General features: G+C 53.5%; 2 non-coding genes and 1 pseudogene across 2 annotated transcripts; all 3 read left to right on the forward strand.

The window, feature by feature from the left end:
• The first annotated feature begins 9,593 nt into the window (after positions 1-9,593).
• On the forward strand, positions 9,594-9,757 carry LOC138288681 (U1 spliceosomal RNA). Its single transcript, XR_011202534.1, has one exon. It is a non-coding gene; the product is annotated as a U1 spliceosomal RNA (small nuclear RNA).
• A 6,366-nt stretch (positions 9,758-16,123) lies between these two features.
• LOC138288617 (U1 spliceosomal RNA) lies at positions 16,124-16,261 on the forward strand (annotated as a pseudogene).
• An 818-nt stretch (positions 16,262-17,079) lies between these two features.
• On the forward strand, positions 17,080-17,243 carry LOC138288674 (U1 spliceosomal RNA). The gene has a single exon (XR_011202528.1). It is a non-coding gene; the product is annotated as a U1 spliceosomal RNA (small nuclear RNA).
• The last annotated feature ends 2,224 nt before the right edge of the window (positions 17,244-19,467 follow it).

Below are 19,467 nucleotides of genomic sequence, written 5' to 3' on the forward strand. Positions count from 1 at the left end.
GCGCTGCTCTTCTGCACCGCGGGCCCTGTTCAGCGGTGCTCATCCAGCAGGTCAAGGGAGCCAGACCTGGCCTGGACTCCCTGCTCAGTCGCCCTCGGACCGTGACGTTTCTGGACCCTTCGGGGACGGACTCCTGGCCTCCTTAGTGTCCTCCTTCCCAGCTGGGATGTGGCATGTGGGGTCCACCTTCTCTGCGCTCCTGCTGCCCTTCCGCTCCTTTGATGGGGCTCTCGGGCCCTTGCCTCCCCTAGATGGTGTGGGTGGTGAAGTGGCCGCACATTGCTCCTTGGGGGCAGCCCTGTCGGTCCTCGCACGGCGGCCCTTGTTTTTGCGGGTCCTCTTGCCGGGGGGGGGCTGGACGTGTCCTTGCTGCTGATCGATGTGTCACTGCTGGCAAAGGGTGGGCTCCAGAACCCAGGCACAACAGTGACACCCGAAGCTGGGCTGGTGGTGGCTGCGGTGCTCTTGGGACTCTTTGAAGATGGATGGGGGAGCTCATTGGGGGGAAAGAGGTTAAGGTTAGCCAGGAAAAGTTTTTTAGGGCCAAGGTAAAGGGTAGGAGAAGTGGAGATGGAAGTGGAGGTAGAGGAGGTGGTTGTAGGAGAGTCAGGTGTGCTGTCATTGGGTGAAGGTGCTGGTACTGTAGGCTGTCGTGAGGTGGATGGCTGTTGGGTGGGTGTCTGCCTGCGTTTGTGTGTCTTGGAAGAGGGGGTGACAGACACAGTGGGAGAGGACACAGGGGACGTGTAAATGGCAGTGGGGGTGGTGACTGCACGAGTGTGGACTGTACTGGAGGGTGAGGTGGTGATGGAAGCACTGGCTGATGTTGGGGTGCATGCAGGTGTGAGTGTAGACGTCACAGGGAGGGAGGAGGGAGACGAGGAGGAGGGGGACACAGGGGTGGCAGTGGCTGTTGGCATGTCTGCATCTGGGTGTTGCTTGGGTGAGTGTTTGTGGGATCTGTGGTGCTTGTGTTTGGATGAGCTGCTCTTGGGTGTTGAGGTGTATGCAGGCTGGTCTGATGGTGTGGATGGGATAGGCTGAGGAACAGGAGACAGAGAAAGGCTGGAGGCAGTAAGACGAGGGAGGCTGGAAACAGGGACAATGGCTGCCGTCAGTGCTGAGGCCAGAGCAGTGAACGCTCGTTGATGGGCAGCCTGACCCGAATGAATGCCCTCCAGGTACGCATTGCTCTGTTGCACCTCCCTTTGCACACCCTGGATGGCATTCAAAAGGGTCGTCTGCCCAACAATGAGCGTCCTTACCAGGTCAATGAGCTCCGCACTGAGGGCAGCAGGGGCAACAGGGGCAGGGGCTGAGGTGCCTGGGGCGAAGGAGACGCGCGCCTTCCTAGGCGAACCGGCACGGAGCGAAGACTGAGGGGCTGCTGGGAGGGCGGGGCTGGTGCGCTGGGTGGCGGCTGTACCTGTAGAGGCGGGGGGCACGGATGTTGCCGCCACCCCTAGGGAGCTCCCATCCGAGGACGTGTCGCTTTCGCTGCTCTCACCAGCGGTCCCCATCGTGGTGCTCCCCTCGTCCTCCGGATCACTGGTGCCCTCGGTGTCTGTTCCTGGGCCCACCGGGGCCTTGTGTCCTGCAGCTCCCTCGTGCTCCGATGCCAAATCTCCTCCGCCTGATGATGCTAATGCACACATGCACAAGAAGATGAAGAGAAAGGGTGGGGGGAGAAAAAAGAAGACCAGGTTGAGTGCATGCAATGTCAACACCGTTGGCGGAGAGGACAGACACAGGTGCCTAATGCACTAAGCCGCGCATTCGGGGTACACTACTCAGTACTACTGACTAAGACAACAGGCCAAGAGACGTCAAACGCGCACATGGGAGATGCTGGACCTTCAATGGCTGTACTTGTCACCCTACCGAGGTGGGGGCTGGGGGCACAGGGCCATGCCTAAGGGAGAGGACTACACTACAGAAAGCGCCCTGGCCTAATGTCACCCACAGCCCTCCTCCCCCACCCAGATGCCTCCACTGCGCAGAAAGATAGGAGAATGTGCTGATACTCACCCCCTTGTGTCTGCTGTGATGTCTTAAAGCGCCCATCCAATTCAGGGTAGGCCACCGCCAAGATCCGGGACATCAGGGGGGTCATGGTGCGACTGGCACCCCTCCTAGGTTGGGAGGCCATCCCCAGCAGTGTTTCTGCGGTCTTCCTTGTTCCGCGGCGGATGTCCTCCCACCTCTTGCGGCAGTGGGTGCCCCGTCTGTTGTGGACCCCCAAGTTCCGGACTTCCTTGGCGATGGCACGCCAAATCTCGATCTTCTGATGGGCGCTGACCTATTTGACATGTACAGGGTGGAAAGGAGGAAATCATGAATGACCTGCATGTTAGATGTGATTGGCCCCCCCCCACCAACTTTGCCATATGGCACATGCTCTCATCTGTCGGGCGTTGCACTCCTCATTCGCCCCCCACCCCACCAACTTACATCCACCCCAATCCACACAGGCATAGCCCATTCCATGTGCACCCGGTGTACTCACTTGTTGGTCTGGAGGACCGTAGAGTAGCGCATACTGGGGGAGGACCCCATCCACGAGCTTCTCCAACTCTTCAGACGTGAAGGCAGGGGCCCTTTCCCCAGTCGCAGCAGCCATTGTATCTTCCAGACCGAGGTCACAGCAGCACTTGCAGTATAGGTCCTCTCCTGTGGATGATCAGGTCTCGAGTGATTAAGCAGATAGAAAATGGCGGTCACGCCCGCGGCTGTGCGTACCGCGGCGGTGCGTACCGCGACCGCCGGCGCACTTCGTCATTGGCTCCTGAAACCCATAGGCTTCAATGTTAACCAATGCGGCTTTGCGCCGCGGTCTTCGACCGCCTACCGCCACGTTGTGCCCCGCCAGCGCATTGACCTCACATCCCATTGTCCCACTTCACAGGTCAGGCAGCCGCCATTTCAAGGGCCTACATGGCTTAATTTTGACTGCGACACACAGGCCTAGGCCTTGCATTGCCACACATACACGCCTTTCAACCCATTGCCATTCTTTAACTGTGCAAGCTGTCTGTACGTACCTGTGGTTTGGCTGACTCTGTGCTCCATGTTTTCCTTCCTAGGCACCGTCCGCTGGGACTTGCGATGAGAAGGAGGAATCCTCGCGTGTACCGACCGCTGGTGGACCTGTCGACAATGGAAGAACGCCATATATTACTTCGATACAGACTTGACCGTGCCACTATCCATGAACTGTGTGCCCAGCTGGAGCCAGCCCTGATGTCCCCCATCCGCCAACCCACAGGGATTCCCCCTCTGGTGCAGGTTTTGTCAGTCCTCCATTTTTTGGCCAGTGGGTCATTCCAGACCACAGTGGCCATGTCATCTGGAATGTCTCAGCCTATGTTTTCTAAGATTTTGAGCAGAGTGTTGTCTGCCCTGATGAAACTCATGCGGAGCTACATCATTTTCCCAGAGGAGGGTGACTTGCCTACAGTGAAGGGTGATTTCTATGCCCTTGGACATATCCCCAACATCATTGGTGCCATTGATGGGACCCATGTGGCTTTGGTATCCCCAAAAGACGATGAGCAGGTGTACCGAAACAGAAAAAGTTATCATTCGATGAATGTCCAGGTGGTCTGTTTGGCTGACCAGTACATCTCCCATGTAAATGCCAAGTTCCCAGGGTCAGTGCATGACGCGTATGTGATGCGAAATAGCAGCATCCCCTATGTGATGGAGCAGCTACAGAGACAACGTGTGTGGCTAATAGGTGACTCTGGTTACCCCAACCTGCCGTGGCTACTGACCCCAGTGAGGAATCCCCGGTCAAGGGCAGAGGAACGGTACAATGAGGCCCATGGGCGTACTAGGAGGGTGATTGAGCGAACCTTTGGCCTCCTGAAGGCCAGGTTTAGGTGCCTGCATATGACAGGTGGATCCCTAATGTACTCACCAAAGAAGGTGTGCCATATCATCGTGGCGTGCTGTATGCTTCACAACCTGGCTTTGCGACGCCAGGTGCCTTTCCTGCAGGAGGATGGTCCAGATGGTGGTGTTGTAGAAGCTGTGGAGCCTGTGGAGAGTGAAGAGGAGGAAGACTCAGAGGACGACACAGACAATAGGGACAGAGTGATACAACAGTATTTCCAGTAACACCCAGGTAAGAATCACCCACGCCATTTCACAATTGCTTCTAGCCTCCTGCATCTGTACTTTCTGTAGTTCCCACCAGATCTTTTTGGGTAATTTTTGTTTTTCCCTTCCCTTCTCAGTGTGTATAACTCAGTGCCTGACTTCTGCTTGGTTTGCCCATGAACTACAGCGTATTGACATTGGTATGTTGTCATCACTAATTGACAGAACAGATATTGAACAGTAATATGTAATACATTTGCTAATAATACAGCATGACTCCAAACTGATTTGTGTGCAATATGTGATTTATTTACAGGGCTAGATATTGGTACATGTGATTATAAGGGTGATGGGTGGGGGTGGAGTAATGTCCATGGCAGAGTCCAGTTCTCAGTCTCACAGGTGCATTGTCCTTTTGCCTGTGGAAGGATGGAGCAGAGGCAGTTCATGGTTGGACAGGGTGGCAATGTGGGACAGTGGGAAGAGTTCAGGGGGTATGTCCTGCTGGCGGGGGTCTTGACATCCTACTCTGTCTTTTTTTTGGATCTCAGGCTCCTCTTACGGGGTGGTTGTTCTTCAGCAGGAGGTGGGGTTCTGGTGGCCTGCCGTGGTGTTGGGGCCTCCTGTCCACTAGCGCCGGCGGAGGTGGTAGGCTGTTCCTGGTCCGGGCTAGTGACAGGGGCCTTGTGTGGTGCCACATGGTCCCGCAACGCGTCTTCTATCCTGTTGAGGGCCAGGACGATGGTCCCCATTGCGGTCCCGATGATTCTCAGCTCCTCCCTGAACCCCATGTAGCGTTCCTCCTGCTGTGCCTGGATCTCCGTGAACCTGGCCAGTACCGTCGCCATCGTCTCTTGGGAGTGGTGGTAGGCCCCCATGATGGTGGTGAGGGCCTCTTGGAGAGTGGGTTCCCTGGGCCTCTCCTCCCCCCCCTGTCGCACAGAAGCCCTCCGAGCTGCCCGGTTTCCCCCGGCCTCTGTCTCCTGGACGGTGTGCCCGCTCCCACTGCCCCCAGGTCCCTGTTGTTGTTGGGGTGTTGGGTTAGCCTGGGTGCCCTGTAGTGGCAGACACACCGCTGATTGACGTGTCCTAGAGACAGAGGCATGGGCCCGCTGGGTGGGAGCTGTGCTGGTGTTGGCAGAGGGGGTCGGGTCTGGTGTGGCCTGTGTCTGGGTGAGGGGAACCGACTGCCCAGAGGTCCCCGATGGTCCGGGCTGGTCATCAGGTTCAGTGTCGACAGAGCTGCTGTCCTCACTGTGGGCCTGTTCCGGGGGTGGGATGGACATTTCTGGACCCTCCTGGCTGGTGTTTTGGCGTTCGGGTCCTGCATGGGGTAAGAGAGTTTGGTTATTGTTTCTGTGTGTGCAATAGCGTGCGTGTTATGGGTGCCCTCGTCCCCCAGTGCAGGCATTCCCTTGAGGGAGGTGTTGTGAGGGTAGTTAGTGGGGGGGGGTAAGTGCAGTGGTCATGCTTGGGTGATGGGTGTCCATGGATTGTGTTGGCATGCAGGAGTTGGTGTTGGGATGGGTGGGTTGTGCTGGTGAGACATTGTCAGGGAGGATGTGTGCTGGGGGGTTGGGGGTGAGGGTGGGGGTGTGGGTTGGCATGCTGGTGGGGTGGGGGGGATCTAGTAGTTGAGATTGGACTTACCAGAGTCCATTCCTCCGGCTACTCCTGCGAGGCCCTGAGGATGCAGGATGTTGAAGACCTCTTGCTCCCATGATGTAAATTCGGGAGGGGTGGGTGGGGGTCTGCCGCCAGTCTTCTGGACCGCGATGTTGTGCCTGGAGACCATCGATTGGACCTTCCCCGTAGGTCGTTCCATCGTTTGCGGATGTCCTCCCTATTCCTGGGATGCTGTCCCACCGCGTTGACCCTGTCCACGATCCGCTGCCATAGCTCCGCCTTCCTAGCTATACTGGTGTGCTGCACCTGTGAGCCGAAGAGCTGGGGTTCCACTCTTAGGATTTCCTCCACCATGACCCGGAGTTCTTGGTCCGAAAAGCCTGGGTGCCTTTGGGGTGCCATGGGTGGTGTGGGTGAGGTGTGGGGTGGTGTATGTGATGATGAGTATGTTGGTGTGTGGTGCTTTGTGCTACTATGTGGTGTGTGTGATGGTGTAGTGTGCCTCAGTGTGTATTGCTATGGATTGTCTGCTGTGTCTCTCTCTCCTTCTCTCAGTAATTGTGGTCGTAGGGGTTTGTGGGTGATGTGGGGGTGTGTTTTATAGTTGATTGATTGTGTGGGAGTGGGTTGTGTATGTGTATCAGGTGTGTGTATTTGTAATTGTCCAATGTGCCTGTGTTTTGGTGCTGTGTGTGTATTTTGACCGCGGCGGTGTGTACCGCCAATGGAATACCGCGTTGGAAAGCCCGCCGCGTTGATTCGTGGGTCGTAATGGCATGGGCGTTTTTCTGTTGGCGTGACGGTGGAGGTTTGGTCATCTCCAGTTTATCGCTGCCCGCTGATGTGGCGGGCTGCAGTGGAGGTCAGATTTTTGGAGGTTTGGCCGTTGTGGGTCAGAATGACCGTGGCGGCTTTCCGCGGCCGCGGCGGTGTTATGGCGGTCTTCTGACCGGCGGTAAGCGCCTTTTACCGCCGAGGTCAGAATGACCCCCATAAACTTTTCCAAGAACTTTCCTACCCCCAAAATGAATTTCCTTCAACATGTAACCCAGCAACCTAATTTCCACCCCTTGATATCCCCCGGGGATATATCCTTAGGTAATAACTCTTCATTACCCCAAAAACGTCTAAAAAGACTCTCAGGAATTATGGTGTACAACGAACCCGAGTCCACCATGAGGTTTAGTTGAACCTCCCCAATTAAAAACAAGGCTGTCGGTCTATAACATCGACGATCACTCACACTCACTTTCACGTTGGAGTCTTGTCCAACCACAAGTACTCTATCCTCACAAGGAGACTCACCACCTTCCTCAACCAAATTTATGCTCGATTTAAACTCCTTAGTACCCCGAGTATTTTCTCTACACACACGGGCATAATGTCCTCTGCGACCACACTTGCGACACTCCTTATTGATGGCAAAACATTTCTTGAAGTCACCCAAGTGCAAAGTACTACCACACCTAAAGCACTCCCTCCCCTTACTTCCACCAAGTATGTTTTTCTTTGCTGCAGTTCCCGTTTCTGGTCTCAAAATTTTAGAATCATTTGTTAAAGCCATAACTTCCACAGTTTTCTCTTTCCTTTCCAGTTCCTTAATACAGCGTTTCGATTCCTCCATCACTTTTGCCAAATCAATTGCTTCTTGTAGCGTGGGATTCTTAGCCGCCCATAGCCTCTCCTGAATTTTTTTATCGCGGCACTGCACAATGAGTTGATCACGTATCAGTTCTTCTGTCATAGTACCAAACTTGCATTTAACAGACAATTCCCTCAACCGCGACACCAAATCATCAATAGACTCATGATGATCTTGAGGTTGTGTGTAAAACTTATACCTAGCTAAAACTAAATTAGTTTCTTTTGAAAACCTGTTCTCCAACCTCTTAATTGCTTCTATATAAATATCGTCCATAGGCTGTCCATTAGGCCCCATACAAGGAGGAAGATATTTAAAAATCCTTTGACCCTCACACCCCAGAGTACTCAAAAGGATGGCTTTTTTCCTTTGAGGAGTATAACCCTGACCATCCAAGGCAACAATGTAATTCTCCAGCATTTCCACCCAATCCTCCCAAGGTAAGACTGGCACCCCTGGAACAGGTAGAAATAAAGGTGGTGGAGAAATATTGGAGTAGTTGGCCATCATAGCAATTGTCAAATACGTATTAACACAAAAGAAACGATACAATGCAGTAAACAGAAAAGCTATGTAGCCATTACTTGAACATCATAAAAGCAGGTAAAAAGTTCTCACAGTAGAGGCACTTAAATGCAGTCAGGAGTTTCACAGAGTCCCTCTAGGAACGAGCAGAACAACCAAAATAATGTTCTCCCACCTCCACCTGTTTTAACACTTAGACGAACCAAGGCAGTAACACTTCCGGGATATAGCCTCAGAATCTACTTCCTACACAAGAGGTTCCGGTTGCACAAGAGGTTCAGGATGTAAAAAAACGAAGACGTCACATCAGCGCCGGCTCCTGCGCATACTGAAAGCCCCAGCCGTTCCGCTCCTCCAGAAAACACTGCTCACACACAGGAACAGCAGTAGTGTAATAAGTAGTGACACTCCTTCCTCAGTGCCGGCTCTCCGCTCACACACCCGACCGAACACTAGGAAAACCGCTCTGGTGCTCCACCCAAAAACTTCAATGTCAATGGCAGTATCAGCGCTGGCTCTCCGCACGACAGTAACGACGTTGGCTCACAGCACGCTAACACAAAGCAGCACACTCAAAGCTGCCTCGCCACTCCAGTGAAAATCGAGGTGTGAACAATGGCGCAGGTGCACCCACTTCTCCCTCGGGAAACAGCAATGTAGATCGTATCCACCTCTCCAATAAAACACCCTGCCGCTGCTGACCTAGGTCGCGCCAAGTCCTCGTCGCCAAACTGTGGTGAATAGAAGTTTCGGTCCACAATAAAGGTATTATAAACATCTTTAATGGTAATGCGCGACCTAGCGTCCAGCAACTCGGAGAAACAGCAAACTGTCATCTCCCGAATCCACTGAACACAAACATTCTGAAGAGCGCGCACCGAACCCAAACACAACAGTCTGCAGCACACTTAGCCATTGTTCCAGCTTCCTTCTGGGGGCTGCAGGAAGCTGGAAATGGGGCTAGGCAAGGGGGAGTGGCATGCAAATTTAGGAGTCTGGGGAGTGCTGGGATAGCTGCCGCCTCCCACACAGGGGGCCTACCCAGGGAGAGGAAAGTAGGCCCGGGATAGGTGACAGGTCTGTCCCTTTCAGCTGCGCCCCGGGGCCTGTGGACTGGCTGCCAGCCTGTAGCCCTCACCCTTGCCTTCCCAGGCTCAGCCTCTGGTTGAGGCCCCCAGGCCTGGGCCCGGCGAGGGTTCTGCCGCGTTTGGGAGCGTTCGGGGAAAGCGTGAGGGGCTCAGGGCGAGAAACCCTGGACCCACACAGGCCTTTTCCCTGGCCTTGGCCAACAAAAGCGCTGACTAGCCCTAGAGTAGGGCTTAGCAGCAGTTCTGTAGGCTCAGAAGCCTCCAACTCTGCTTCTGGTCCTGCTTTCCACCTGGTGAGCCCACCTGTCAGCTTGCTTGCTCTACTCTACGCTTGCCCCAATTCTCAGCAATGGAAAGGATAGTGAAAGCAAAGCCCTGATTGGCTCTGCTGGAAGGCGTGGTCATGCAGATTTTGCTGGCCGGCCGAGGCTTGTGGGAAGCAGCTTTGGCTAGGCAACCCCATGCCCAAAGGGACTGAGGGGCCTTGGCTGGTCACTTTGCGCCCCCACGCCCATGATCTGCCCCACCTCAGGCCATGCCTCTGTGGATGCCACCCTCGCTCTGCAGGGAGATGCCAAGCAGGCCCCCCTTGCCCTGTGCCCTTCCAGCTTATACTTACCTGGCAGGAGAGATATCATGGTCACCTAGGTGATTCTCCCAGGGTGGGGCTCATCCATTGTACTTCGGATGTGCTGACCCCTGCGATGTCCCCAAATGCAGGATACTTGACTGCTGAATTTCTGGTAGTGGGGGACTGCGTTCGCGCTTTCCCCTGATCTTTGGTGTCAAGAAAAGAAAAAGTTGGTCTGCAGCACACTTAGCCATTGTTCCAGCTTCCTTCTGGGGGCTGCAGGAAGCTGGAAATGGGGCTGGGCAAGGGGGAGTGGCATGCAAATTTAGGAGTCTGGGGAGTGCTGGGATAGCTGCCGCCTCCCACACAGGGGGCCTACCCAGAGAGAGGAAAGTAGGCCCGGGATAGGTGACAGGTCTGTCCCTTTCAGCTGCGCCCCGGGGCCTGTGGACTGGCTGCCAGCCTGTAGCCCTCACCCTTGCCTTCCCAGGCTCAGCCTCTGGTTGAGGCCCCCAGGCCTGGGCCCGGCGAGGGTTCTGCCGCGTTTGGGAGCGTTTGGGGAAAGCGTGAGGGGCTCAGGGCGAGAAACCCTGGCCCCACACAGGCCTTTTCCCTGGCCTTGGCCAACAAAAGCGCTGACTAGCCCTAGAGTAGGGCTTAGCAGCAGTTCTGTAGGCTCAGAAGCCTCCAGCTCTGCTTCTGGTCCTGCTTTCCACCTGGTGAGCCCACCTGTCAGCTTGCTTGCTCTACTCTACGCTTGCCCCAATTCTCAGCAATGGACAGGATAGTGAAAGCAAAGCCCTGATTGGCTCTGCTGGAAGGCGTGGTCATGCAGATTTTGCTGGCCGGCCGAGGCTTGTGGGAAGCAGCTTTGGCTAGGCAACCCCATGCCCAAAGGGACTGAGGGGCCTTGGCTGGTCACTTTGCGCCCCCACGCCCATGTTCTGCCCCACCTCAGGCCATGCCTCTGTGGATGCCACCCTCGCTCTGCAGGGAGATGCCAAGCAGGCCCCCCTTGCCCTGTGCCCTTCCAGCTCATACTTATCTGGCAGGGGAGACACCACGATCACCCCGTGCCGCCAGTACCTTTAGTGTCCACTAGAGGTCACTGTTCTGCCAAAAAGCTACCTGGTGCTATATGCACACAAGGGCACTTTTAAGTGCTACTACTGGAGCTGCATCCTGCTGAAGATACCTGCCTGCTGAAACCTGCCTGCCTGCTGTGGATCTTCACCTGCCTGCTGGAACCGCCTGCTGTGGACTCTCACCTGCCTGCTGGAGACCCTTCCTTGCCTGCTGGAGACCCTTCCTTGCCTGCTGGATCTGCCTGGATACTGAGGCCTGCCTGCCTGCCTGCCTGCCTGCTGAGGGGAACCCCTGCCTGCCAAGCTTCCCTGCCTGCCTGAAGGGAACCACTGCCAGCCACCAGGAGCAGGCCTGAGGAGTACCTACCTGCTGCAGCTCCCTGAAGGACCCTTCCCAAGGCACGCCGCAACAGCAAGGACAGGATGAGCAGACCGCTGAACCTCTGGTTCCACAACACGGTGAAGATGCAGAGGAAGGTGGAATCGGATGGCTCCACACCAGAGCTGAGCAGAAAGACTTTCACAGAGTTGCTGGTGACCAAGATGGGGGTCACAGCAGCTGAGATTTGGTGCATAATGTCAGATGCACCCAAAGGCACTTACCTGCTGACGTTCATGTCGGAATCAATCTGCAGGAGATACTGGCAGATGTGCTGGTCAAGACGGGACGAGAAACCCTTCGCCGACTTCCACCTGGAGTGCCAACTCGTGTTGGAGGTGAAGAGGATGACCGTGCACGTCTACAACCCACATGTCAACATCAAGGACCTGACCACCTTCCTACGCCGACACTGCACAGTGACGAGAGAACCCTCCTGCAACCTGGACAGTGATGGCATATGGGATGGTAAATGGACAGTCATGGTGAAGCTGAAAGAGGACCCGGCCGCCCCGGATGGAATCCATCACCCTCCTTCAAGCTTCTCCCTAGGGCGCGACTCGGGCTACCTCTACTACCCCGGGCAGCCCAGACTGTGCAACAAGTGTAGTAAACCGGGCCACACCGCTAAAGATTGCACAGTGCAAGTGTGCAAGAACTGCAAAAGAGAAGGACACACAGCCAGGGCATGCAAAGAGGAAGCCCCCTGCAACCTCTGCGGTGCCGTGGGCCACCGTTTCAAAGACTGCCCGCAAAGAGCCAAGTCCTACGCCCAGGCGGCCAAACCTCCTGGGAGAGAGGCACAGGAGGAGGCTGCCGTGGCCAGCCTTCCAGTCCCAGCACCCAGAAAGACCAAGGAAACTGGGAGGAGGAAAGGCCCCAGGCAGGAGCAAGTCAAACCTGACCAAGGCTCCACCCCAGTCCTGGAGCCACAGAGCACAGAAGAAGGAATGCCTGCCATCCCTGAGAGTATGCCAACAGACAACGCTCCCCAACTCGCCTCTGAGAACCAGGAAGAAGAACCCTGGACAAAACAGGAGCGCAGGAAAAGGAGGCACAGTCCCCCACAAGTAACAAAGAAGACCAGGAAGAAACACCTGAGCAACCACAACCCCAACTCCGATCCAGAGGAGTCAGAAGAAGAAGAACAACCAGGGAATGAGGGTCCAGATGACCAACTGGAGCAAGTCACCAGAGTGCTGCAGGAGATGAGGGCGCTAGCCAGCGTCATGGAAGCGTCCCCACCACCATCGCCAGCAATAGCTGAGAAGGAAGAGGCCTCCATGGAGGAGGAAGAGCCAGAGACCAGCCACGTGGGCAAGCCAGCCTCAGAGAAGCACCAAGCAACGGTGGCCAAGACAACAGCCCCCGCGCCGGAGACCCGCCAGGAGCCTGACCAGCCCTGTAAGTAGACTTGTCACTGTGTGATAACAGCTAATTACTCTGACTTGATAGTTAGTATTTAAGCCTAAGTTAAACTCTTAAACACTAATTAAGATGGCTATTTCATTGTTTTCCATAAATGTGAGAAGTATCAGAGACAAGCGCAGATGTGCTAGCACCTTGAACTTTCTTGCCAGCCAGGAATGTGATGTGTACATGATTCAGGAATGCTCCATCCCTTTTTCAGCTTCATACACCCACCTAGAACAGCAGTGGGCATTTGGGCCTTCTTTTTGGTCTGGGGGGAACAGCAGTAGGTCTGTAGGAGTCGCTACCTTAGTCAGAGGGAGGTGCTTCACAGTGGACTCGGTCACCGAGCTGGAAGGCGGCAGGGCTCTTGTCGTTGACGGCTCATGGGCAGGAGAACCGGTTAGACTGATCAATGTGTATGCGCCTTCTGATATAGGTGAGAGACGGGAGCTGTTCCAGCGCCTCAGACCACAGCTGGTCACCTCCAGAACAATCATGATGGGTGGGGATTTCAACTGTATACTAGAGAGTGGTGGTCGATGTGGGACCAGAGCTAAGGAAGGATGGATGGATGATGGTGCGAAACTCCTAGCGGAGATGGTGGGTGAGGCCTCCCTGACGGACGTCATCGGATCAATGGGGGCGGACGCCAGGAATTTCACCTGGAGCCGCCCGGATGGATCTGTGCGCTCCAGGATAGACTTTGTTTTCACCTCTAGATCAGTGAGGATCAGTCAGCACTCCATGGTGACAGTGCATTTCTCTGACCACAGGGCTATCAGGTTTCAGGGGGAACTAACAGGGAAGTTCCTGACAGGTCCGGGCACCTGGAAACTGAATAGCTCTCTGCTGGGGAGAGAGGATGTACAGGAGGAGCTGAGGAGGACTTACAGTGAGTGGCAAGACATGAAAGACACCTTCCAGTCCATAGGGGAATGGTGGGAATGGGTGAAAGGCAGGATTCAGGATTTCTTTAAGAACGTGGGCAGGAAAGCAGCAAGGGGGAGGAAGAGGGAGTTCAGTAGACTGCAGCAATAGCTGCAGGAACTGCACGACCTCCAACTCCGGGGATGGGACGTCATGAACCCTCTGGAGGCAGTCAAGAAAGAGCTGAGCGAGCACTTTCATGAGGAATCCAGGAGGATCATCTTCCGTTCTAAGGCGGAGAACCTGGAAAAGGGGGAGAAATGCAACTCCTTCTTCTTTAAGAAAGTCCACTCTGCGCACACCCCACTGGTTCAACTGCGCAACAGGGAGGGAATTTTGTGTGACACCAAGGAAGACATTAGGAAGGCTGTGACAGATTTCTATGGGGACCTCTACTCAGAGAAGAGGTCAGATGGGGATCAGGCAGAAAGGTTTTTGGCAGGTATCCCGAGAAAGGTTTCCACACCAGCAAGGGAAGTCCTCAACGCACCCCTCACTCTGGAGGAGCTGCACTTTGCAGTTAAATCCTTCAAGTCAGGAAAGACACCAGGCAGTGATGGTCTACCAATTGAATTCTACACTTCACTGTGGGACCTAGTGGGACCAGACCTTCTGGAGCTGTATGAGGAGATGGAGCAGGAGGGAGTCATGCCCCACACATTAAGGGAAGGAACGATCGCGCTCCTGTATAAACATAAGGGGGAGAGATGTGACCTCAAGAACTGGCGTCCCATCTCTCTCCTGAATGTGGACTACAAGATCCTGGCAAAGACAATGGTGAATAGACTCAAGAGCGCTATGGGAGAGTTAGTTCACCCAGACCAGACCTGTGGGGTTCCAGGACGCAGAGTGGCGGACAGCCTAGCACTGATCAGGGACACGATCCAATACATCACAGACCGGAATATCCACGCTGCGCTGGTCTGTCTCGATCAGGAAAAGACCTTCGACAGCGTCTCCCATGAGTTCATGGAGAGGGTGCTGCAGGGTTTTGGACTGGGGGAGCGCTTCTGCAATTATGTTAGAATAATGTATACAGACATTTTCAGTTCAGTCATGGTAAATGGTTGGAAAACAGACCCCTTTCCTATCAGGTCTGGGGTAAGACAAGGCTGCCCGCTCTCGCCCTCTTTGTTTGTTTTGGTTATAGAGCTACTCGCGGAGTACATCAGGAAGAACCCGAACATCAGAGGGATCCCGACACCAGGAGACGCAAAGAAAGAAGTCAAGTGTTCGCTGTACATGGACGACGTCACCCTCTTCTGCACGGATGGGAAATCGGTCCAGTCCCTGCTGGAGGCATGCAAGGACTTTGGCAAAGCATCAGGAGCAAAGATCAACGTGGACAAATCACAGGCAAAGCTTTTCGGCCACTGGGACCTATGCAACGAGCCTCTCCCTTTCCCCGTTGAGGCAGGACTGGTAAAGATCCTCGGTTTCTGGTTTGGGGGACCAGGAGCGGCGGCGAAAAGCTGGAACGTACGCCTGGCCAAAGTCAAGCAGAAACTGGGTTTTTGGAGCTTGAGACACCTGAGCATTGAAGGAAAGGCTCTGGTGCTCAGGAACGACGCACTGCCCGTGCTGCAGTATGTGACACAGGCCTGGCCACTCCTGGCCAACGTAGCACGGGCTGTGAACAGCATGGTTTTCCACTTTGTTTGGCACTCAAAGATGGACAGGGTGAAAAGGACAGTCATGCACAAGGAGCATCGCAAGGGAGGGAAGGCAGTCCCTGACATCCTGACAATCCTCAGAGCCTTCTTTGTGTGTGGCTGCGTCCGAATAACCCTGACGAACGAGAACAAGGACCACTCAGCTTACACGGTCTTCCGCTTCTTCCTGCTCCCAGTATGGAGAAGACTGGGATGGGATAAGTGGGAGAATGCAACAATGTTCAACTGGGACCTCCCCTGGTACTACAAGGAGATTGAGAAGTTTGTGGTGGAATTTGGGCTGAACTGTGTCACACCAAGCCTATGGAAGCCCAGGACAATCCACAGACTAATCAGGTCCATGGACACCACAGAACCAGTGAGTGACCTGCCACCTGCTACAGCAACAAGGGTGTGGGAAAATGTATCCTCCCCATCCCTAACCAACAGACACAAAGACATTGCATGGATGGCCGTGAAAGGGGGACTGCCAGTCCGGTCATTCATGCACAGCAGGGGCCTGTGCCCACACAGAGAATGCCCAAGGGGATGCCCTGCAGAGGAAACTACATACAATCTGTTCTGGGCCTGCCCTTTTGCCCAGAGACTGCGGGGAGCCTTAAAACAAGAAATGGAAGCCCACATCCCATACCCAAACATCACTCACCACTCTGTGCTGTATGGGCTGTTTCCAAAGACACACTCAGTGGAGGCCATCCAAGGATGCTGGAGAATCCTCTGCTGCGTAAAGGACATCCTCCTGTATGCCAGGACCCGACTGGTGACCAACGGGGAGGTGGTGAGCAGGGAAGCGTGCCGCCGAATGGTACTCAACCTGCTGAGAGACTACACAGACAAGGACAACAAGGAGGGTGAGAAGGAGGAAGAACTGTAAACCCTAACCCCTCCTTCCCACTGAACTCCCCACACTGCCCCAAGAAACCAAACCCCCTTTACTACTTATTTCATATGTAAACTGACTGTGTTGTTAAAATGTGATTTGAAACAAAGTTGAAGTGGACTGCCCTTCCTAAGGGAAGAGGTACCACTCTTTAAAAACCTATGTATCGCCTACTTAAAGCACTTAATAAAGGTTTTTGAAACTTAAAAAAAAAAAAAAAAAAGGTGATTCTCCCAGGGTGAGGCTCATCCATTGCACTTCGGATGTGCTGACCCCTGCGATGTCCCCAAATGCGGGATACTCAACTGCAGAATTTCTGGTAGTGGGGGACTGCGTTCGCGCTTTCCCCTGATCTTTGGTGTCAAGAAAAGAAAAAGTTGGTCTGCAGCACACTTAGCCATTGTTCCAGCTTCCTTCTGGGGGCTGCAGGAAGCTGGAAATGGGGCTGGGCAAGGGGGAGTGGCATGCAAATTTAGGAGTCTGGGGAGTGCTGGGATAGCTGCCGCCTCCCACACAGGGGGCCTACCCAGAGAGAGGAAAGTAGGCCCGGGATAGGTGACAGGTCTGTCCCTTTCAGCTGCGCCCCGGGGCCTGTGGACTGGCTGCCAGCCTGTAGCCCTCACCCTTGCCTTCCCAGGCTCAGCCTCTGGTTCAGGCCCCCAGGCCTGGGCCCGGCGAGGGTTCTGCCGCGTTTGGGAGCGTTCGGGGAAAGCGTGAGGGGCTCAGGGTGAGAAACCCTGGCCCCACACAGGCCTTTTCCCTGGCCTTGGCCAACAAAAGCGCTGACTAGCCCTAGAGTAGGGCTTAGCAGCAGTTCTGTAGGCTCAGAAGCCTCCAACTCTGCTTCTGGTCCTGCTTTCCACCTACTCTTGCTTGCTCTACTCTACGCTTGCCCCAATTCTCAGCAATGGACAGGATAGTGAAAGCAAAGCCCTGATTGGCTCTGCTGGAAGGCGTGGTCATGCAGATTTTGCTGGCCGGCCGAGGCTTGTGGGAAGCAGCTTTGGCTAGGCAACCCCATGCCCAAAGGGACTGAGGGGCCTTGGCTGGTCACTTTGCGCCCCCACACCCATGTTCTGCCCCACCTCAGGCCATGCCTCTGTGGATGCCACCCTCGCTCTGCAGGGAGATGCCAAGCAGGCCCCCCTTGCCCTGTGCCCTTCCAGCTCATACTTACCTGGCAGGGGAGATATCATGATCACCTAGGTGATTCTCCCAGGGTGAGGCTCATCCATTGCACTTCGGATGTGCTGACCCCTGCGATGTCCCCAAATGCGGGATACTCAACTGCAGAATTTCTGGTAGTGGGGGACTGCGTTCGCGCTTTCCCCTGATCTTTGGTGTCAAGAAAAGAAAAAGTTGGTCTGTGTGGTGAATAGAAGTTTCGGTCCACAATAAAGGTATTATAAACAGCTTTAATGGTAATGCGCGACCTAGCGTCCAGCAACTCGGAGAAACAGCAAATTGTCATCTCCCGAATCCACTGAACACAAACATTCTGAAGAGCGCGCACCGAACCCAAACACAACATATCCTCTTGCCTTCACATAGACTGTGTTCAAAAGGAAATATCTAACATAAAACATAACATAAACAAAAACAAGTTGTTACTTAATAATACAGTTTTTTTTTTTAAATCAAAAACAATTATAAAACCAAATCACTTCAAAATATAATCTTTAAGATAACCAGGACATCTGCGAGACCTCGTCAATTGCTCACGAACCACTCCTTCTGTTCGAGACTTCTCAATCTCTTGAGTTACACTTTGTGATTCACTCTCTCCAGCCTCAGAAACATAACCCCTACCAGGAGTAGATTCTCTACCTTCATTTCTTACAGCATCAGAATTAGTACTGTGACTTATATCTGACTCACCATCAACACTCCAAAAGAAAGAGCTAGAACATTCATCCTCCACCTGAGTCGAAACACACTCCCCCCCCTTCTGATAAAGAGCCACATTTCTCACATTCCACTTCTCTCCTTCCTCAGTCTCAACTTGAAATCTTCCAACCTTCTTCACACGAAAGGGGCCTCTAAATTTTGAAACACCCGCTCTTACTCTACCTGACTTAACCTTGACCCAGTCACCCACACTCAATCCGTGATCATGCTGACAGGGAACACCCGTCTTGTTACTACCACCAGATGCAACCCACTCTTGAAGCCAAGAAGGAATCAATTTCGTCCCCATCGGTCTCCCCCGCATCACACTGAAAGGAGACACACCCATAGTACTATGAATCGTGGAGCGATATGCTCTTACCACATCAATTATCATCTTCTGCACACTACAGTGATTAGCCAAAGCTAGCTGTATAGTTCCCTTGATTAATCTGTTAACCCTCTCAACTATTCCATTACCCTGTGGGTAGTACAGAGAAGTCCTGGTGTGCCGCACTCCACAATTCTTCAAAAACAAACACATCTCATTTGAAGTTAACTGAGTGCCATTGTCCGTGATAAGAACCCTGGGAATACCTTCCTCCATGAAAATGTCTTCCAAAACTTTTAGGGTCGTGGTCGTGGTAACATCATGTACAAATCTAACCACTAACCATCTAGAGTGAACATCCACAATAACAACAGCAAAGCGCATTTGAAAGGGAACTTCCATTAGTGGACCCATGAAATCCAAACAAATCGTGTGCCAAGGTTTTCCCGGATCTTCAATATGGCCTTCCACCCTACCCACTCCCACTTTCAACCTTTTCTCACTCTCTTTGCATAGTGCACACTGCTCCACCCAACACTTAACCTGCCCATCCAAACCAGGCCACCAAAAATTTTCTTTCAATCTTCTGCTAGTCATCCCCTGGCCCAAATGACCCTCATGAGCTAAGGAAAATAACTTAAACCTCAGTCCCACAGGCGGAACAAAACGTTCCCCTCGCATCAATACACTGTCCCCACAACACAACAGCTCATCCAACACATCCAAGAAAGGCCTGACAGACAGTGGAAGCGTACTCTCCCTTCGAATTCCCAAGGAAACTAATCTAAAAACACTTTTAAGACAATCATCAACTGCCATCTCATTCTTCCATTCATCCAATGTAAATGTACCTAAACCCCATTCAACAACACTACCAATAGAGGCCACAGCATCATCTGTATCACAAGACTTTACCAACTGGGCATCCACCTTCTCCCAATCCAGAGACAACTTGGACAGACAATCAGCCTGAACATTTCTCCAACCCTGAACATACTCTACACGATACAGATACTCTTGCAATCTTGCAGAAAGTCTAGCTAACCTTGCTGACCCCTTACCAGCACCACCAGCCGATAATATTCTCAATAAGGGTTTGTGATCACTCCTTAAAGTAAACTCCAACCCCCACAAATACGTTCTGAAATGTTCTGTGCCCCAAACAGCCGCTAAAGCTTCCCGCTCAATAACAGAATAGTTCCGTTCCGTTTGTGTCAACGTACGAGACGCAAACGCGACTGTCTTCTCTTGCTTCCCATGAACTTGTGACAACACAGCTCCTAAACCAGTCCCACTGGCATCCACAGTCAGGATAGAACGTAAATTAATATCAAAAGCT

The sequence above is a fragment of the Pleurodeles waltl genome, chromosome 4_1, assembly GCF_031143425.1.
Source record: "Pleurodeles waltl isolate 20211129_DDA chromosome 4_1, aPleWal1.hap1.20221129, whole genome shotgun sequence".
NCBI classification, from domain to species: Eukaryota; Metazoa; Chordata; class Amphibia; order Caudata; family Salamandridae; genus Pleurodeles; species Pleurodeles waltl.